This window comes from Macrobrachium rosenbergii, chromosome 49 (genome assembly GCF_040412425.1).
Source record: "Macrobrachium rosenbergii isolate ZJJX-2024 chromosome 49, ASM4041242v1, whole genome shotgun sequence".
NCBI classification, from domain to species: Eukaryota; Metazoa; Arthropoda; class Malacostraca; order Decapoda; family Palaemonidae; genus Macrobrachium; species Macrobrachium rosenbergii.
This window is the reverse complement of record NC_089789.1, coordinates 43,108,606-43,114,780: the sequence shown is the minus strand read 5'-3', so window position 1 is coordinate 43,114,780 and position 6,175 is coordinate 43,108,606.

The window sequence follows — 6,175 nt, the reverse complement described above, 5'->3', positions numbered from 1 at the left end:
TCAATCTGTTCAATCTTTTCTCTTACAAGAGAAGAATTAGAGTTTGATTGGCCAATTGGTTATCTTTAGCTTTGCCTTAAGTGTAAGGCACTTGTGTATATATGTATATATATATATAAATATATGAATATATATGAATATAACAGAGTATACATACATACATATATATACTATATATATTTACATGTATATGTATGCACACAGAATATATATAGATATATATATATATATATATATATATATATATATATATATATATATATATATAATGTTTATGTATATTATAGTGTGTGTGTGTGTTTGGTGTCTGTTTGTATGCCCAGAAATTCAATATAATATATACACACACAAAAACATAACTTAATAATAACTTAAAATCCAAAGAGCAAATTACGTGAATTTCACAAGGCAATTCCCAAAGCCCATTCTCTCTCGCTCTCTCTCTCTCTCTCTCTCTCTCTCTCTCTCTCTCTCTCTCTCCCTCTCTCTCCCGAGAAATCTTGAGATAATCTAGCGAATGGCGGAGAAGAGATGGATCCAGGTCTCGGCTCTCTTTAAGCCGGGGAGGAATTTCATTTGGGAAGGAACCATCCCGCCCCCCCTTGTACCTTCTGCCAAAATTATAAGCCTTAACTATGCTATTAAGCAAGAGATGAATTCATATTCTTCATAATCTGACAAAGAAGACGGGGGCAGGGGTTTTCTTTTCTCTCTCTCTCTCTCTCTCTCTCTCTCTCTCTCTCTCTCTCTCTCTCTCTCTTTCCTCTTGCTCACTATTTCCCCTTTTTACTTTGCCAGTATTCAGCAGATAATTCTCTTTGTTGCGCTGATTCTCTCTCTCTCTCTCTCTCTCTCTCTCTCTCTCTCTCTCTCTCTCTCAGTTCTAATTTTGTTTCATGAGATTCTTTTGCGAAGTTGCTGATTATTTAGTGGAATTACGTGGGAAATTTTATTTCCTTTAATAATTCTGACTATCCTCTGACTATGTAGCTAATTTTTTTTATAGGCACACATATATATATATATATATATATATATATATATATATATATATATATATATATATATATATATATATATATATATATATATATCAATGGCACAATTTTCCAGAAATACATAAGAAAGCAAGAGAAAGGTGACATTAAAAACTGAGATTAACCTCGAAAAAAAAAAACCTATCTCTTATTAGACGAAAGACCATAGGAATTAGGAAAAACAGAAGCAGCAAGAAAGTTCCGAAGCATGGAGGTAGAATGGAAAGTATTGTTAGCTGGAACCACAGGTGTGACAGGTGTATCTAACTTTAAGCAGAAAACTCCTGATAATTATTTAAGTAATAAATTTCAACAGGTGTAAGAGGTACACACCTCACATCAGTTATTTTCCGTAGGCTTGACAGGTGTCTCTAACATCATTTATTTTCCGCAGGTGTGACAGGTGCATCTAACCTTAAGTAGAAAACTCCAAATAATTATTTAACTAATTCCGCAGCCGTACCAGGTACAACTAACATCAAGTAGAGAAGTCCCAAATATCATTAAATTATTTAATTTCCGCAGGTGTGAAAAGTACGTCTCACATCAATTATTTTCAGAAAGTATGACAGATACACACCTCATTAATTATTGCTCGTAGGTGACAGGTACACACCTCACAATCAATTATTTTCTTAGGTGTGAGAGGTACACCTCACAGCAATTATTTACCGCAGGGTGACAGGTACACGCCGCACGCCATGTACCTGCCATTTATTCATTGATACATTGACAAACAGGTGTGACAGATACCCCTCACTCGTCGACACTAATTGCCCTCAACGCAACCGCCCTTGATCTCGGCGCTTATGGAGGATTGAACCAATAATGACGAGAGTGGGATTGTCATTGTAATATATTTCAATTTATTTTTTGACGTTTCCAATCTCCCCCACCCCACTCCCGGGGCGGGGCGGGGCGGTCAATTGGCTTTGTGGCCGTTGTATGAATCGCATTATCCTCTAATTTCCGTGTTCCATAAGAATGATCTTCGGTGTTTTTGTGGTTTGATTGCAAATTCGTTATTTGCATTTTTTTGTCCAGTGTTTGGGTCGATGTTTAATTCGGAATAAATGATCCGGTTTGGCGAGTACAGTGCGTCACTGCATCGAGTGATTGTGTATTTTTGTGTATTTTGTCACGTTGAGATGTGCTCCTTTTTTTTTGTTTCGTTTGCTTGTATGTATGAAAACATGATTGGTTATGATTGCTATATCTATCCATAATTGCTATAGCTATCCATAACTGCTATAGCTATCCACGATTGCTATAGCAAGTTATAATTGCTGTGGCTATCCATAACTGCTATAACTACCCTTAATTGCTATAACTATCCATAATTGCTATAGCTATCCATAAGTACTATGGCCATTCATAACTGCTAAAGCTATCCATAATTGCTACAGCTAGCCATAATTGCTATAGCTATCCATAATTGCTATAACTATCCATACTTGCTATAGCCATCCATAAGCGCTATAGCTATTCATAACTGCTTAAACTATCCATAATTGCTAGAGCTATCCATAATTGCTATAACTATCCATAATTGCTATAGCTATAAAAAATTGCTATAGCCTTGATTATTGCTCTTGTGACTTTGAATAATATTAATAATGGTAATAATATGAATATTGATGTTGATATTAATATTAAATAAGAGCTAATAAATATATTAGTTGGGAGCGTTGAACCTTATTTGTATATCTAAAGAGAATTAAAATCTATGGAAAACTGTGTAAGTAAAAAAAAAAAAAAATACAAATATACTACCGTTTAGTTTTTCACTTTTAGCGATGTTTCTTTCTGGCTGCTTATTTGGAACGCTCACGAAATATTGGAATTTCTGGCAAAAAAATATTTACCAGTTTTCTCGAGATTTTTTTTTTTATCAATGCAACTTTTGCATTTTAGTTCCGGAATAAACAGCGGTCAGTCAGGTTCAAATGACTGGAATGTTGCTTGGGCAGTTATTTTATTTTTTTTTTTTGACTCGAAATCTTTTGTCTTCGATTCTGGTCCAAAGGTTATATATATACTGGGTTGTCCGTGTAAATGTTCGTGCAATATTTTAGGATTTCTAAGCATTACTGGCAACAGATGGGATTAACAAGCACTAAAACATCGGATAAAAGACCTTGGAGATTTATGCCCCGAAATATTCATTGAATTTGTCTTTGCTATTCATGAAGTGTGTTTTTTTCTGCTTCGCTTTCTTTGGTCTTCGTATTTTTTTTTTTTTTCATTTCATGGTTGCAATGTTTATTTTGGGAGGGGGGTGTGGTGGATGGGAAATCTTCTTCATGAAAATTAGTTTCTCTCTGTATTTCGTTACTGTAATGGTATCTGTAATCTCTGTATTTCGTAACTGTAGTTTTTCTATATGTATTTAGTGGGGGTACTTTTTTTTTATTTGCATTTCATGGCTGTCATTTTTTTGGGGTTGGGTGTTTCCATGAAGTGTTAGTCTTTCTGCAGTTCTGTAATGGTATCTGTAATCTCTGTATTTCTTAATTATAGTCTTTCTATTTACCTGTATTTAGTTTTTTTTTGCTTGCATTTAATGTCTGTAATTTTTTTTAAACGGGAGAAGGTTTATCTGTTCCATGAATGTGTTTTTTCCCTGTATTTCATTACTGTGATGGAATCTGTAATCTCTGTATTTCGTAATGATAATATATTTGGTATCCATACTTACCGGCTGTAATGATCGTAAAGGAGACGAAACCGCAAATAAGATATTCAAAATAAAAATTTAAAGAGAGACGGTGAATGTCGACAGCCGATATCACTGAAACGAATCGTGATTGGCCGAAGCTCCTGCTGCTCACCACCAATCACAGGCTGCAGTTCGAATGCATCGGCCAATCAGGAACCAGATAGGGGATCGAATGGTGCAAGCTGCCGAGATTTGCCGTCAGCGAAAAATAAATGAAAAAATGAATACGCAGGTTAATAAATTAGTAGATAAATAAATAAATGAGTAGATAAGTAAATAAATAAATAAATGAATAAATGAATAAATAAATAAATAAATAAACAGACTCTGTTTATGACAGACTCTGTTTATGTCCCAGTAGCGATAATAATAATAATAATAATAATAATAATAATAATAATAATAATAATAATAATAATAATAATAATAATAATAATAAAGAGAGGTCTTGATAATGGAGTGAACAAACAAAAGGACTCTTCATATCATTAACGCCTGGGACAATCCTTTTCCTGTCATTAAACGAGCTGTAGATCGGTGAAAGTATTCCATTGTGCGAATTTTGGAAAGTGGGCCAAGTAGAGGATCCTATGTGCTGTTATAACTATTATTATAATTCCGTTTAAAATCTCCCGTCTGCGACAGTTCCACCTGATGACGGTGAGGCTATGTACTTGAGTGGAAGGGGAGATATATATATATATATATATATATATATATATATATATATATATATATATATATATATATGTATGTATATATACATATATATGTGTGTGTTTGTATATCATATTTATATAACACGTGGATATGTATATGTACAGTATATATATATATATATATATATATATATATATATATATATATATATATATATATATATATATATATATATATATATATATATACATATATATATATATAAAATATATATATATATATATATATATATATATATATATATATATGCATATAAATGATTCTGAATACAAAACTAGTATAGGATATATTGCTTTTCATCTCCTCAACCAAGTAGCTAAACGAGTAGATTTAATGTGACTGAGTTAACAGGTTCGAAGCTATCCCAGGAACAAAAAAAAAACATAAATAATTGCAAACCTCGAGGGGTATGGGGTCTGACCTTCACCTCTTGTGCAAAAATACAAATTTCCTAAAATTACTTTTAACTGTGTGTTAGCGATTTCACTAAATATTGATCGATTTCCACTATTATTATTATTATCATTATTATTACTGCTTTGATGATGATGATGATGATGATGATGATGAATATTATTATTATTATTATTAATTCAGAGAATGAACCCTATTCACGTGGAACAAGCCACGGGCTTGAAATTCAAGCCTCATTCTAAAAGGCCCCACTACGCAACCACCAACAAATCCTCCACCAGTCTCGACTGTGATACAGCATAACCAGCCTGACCAGTCTCGACTGTAACACAGCATAACCTGCCTGGCAATCCGCACATTAACCACACAGCGCTGATAGGAGGATTTCAATACTGGCCCTTCCAATAGCACGCGGCATTTTCCCTTATCTCCAGATTAAAAAAAAAAAAGATACTATTCTAGTCCTTATTGACAGACAGACAAAAGGGTCAAAGTACAAAAATACTTGCTCGTTTCCGTTAGCTGTTGCCGAGAGTAATCGCCAATTAGCTGGGAGCAGCGGCGGATATGCTTTGGAGGGTCAAACGGACAGCCGACGAGTGGCCTCGTAATTGTCGTGCAATTGTTACGCCTCTCGTCGAGTAAAGGTTTAGTGAATGGGTTGATTTCTGAATGGGGCTTTGGCGGTCAGCGCTGATTAGTGTAGTGAGGAGGGTTGTGGGGGGAAGGGGGAATTGCAGTGGTGAATTGACTAGTGGAATTGTCTTTTTGTTAGTTGTATTTTGTAAATGATATACATTTTTTGTCTGTTGATTTGTGAATTCGTTTATTTATTTATTTTTTTTTTCTGATGGCTGATCTCTTCGTTCTGTATTTCCCATTACCTTTAGAAACTTGAATTTCAAGTCATTTCAGCTTGTCTTTTAATAATTTCTTTACATTTTTATTTTCATTTTTTGTTTATATATCTTTTTTTTCTTCTCTAATAGCCGATCCCTTCTTCCTCTATTTCCTATTACCTTCTGCAGCTTCTCTCAAATGAACACCATAATATTCTTTGGAAGCTTGAATTTCAAGCCAGTGGCCCCTGTGGTGGGCTTGTTCCATAGGAATAAGGGGTTTGAGTAATAATAACATTTATGATAATTCCATGGTGTTGTCAGATCACAGTACTGTTATTTTCGAGGATGTAAATAATTTACTGTGAATTTACTTCCGCCCTATTTGGCATCCGGGTCTAAAATTTGAATTAAAGTGAAGTGAGAGTTTAATTAGGAGAAAGGGA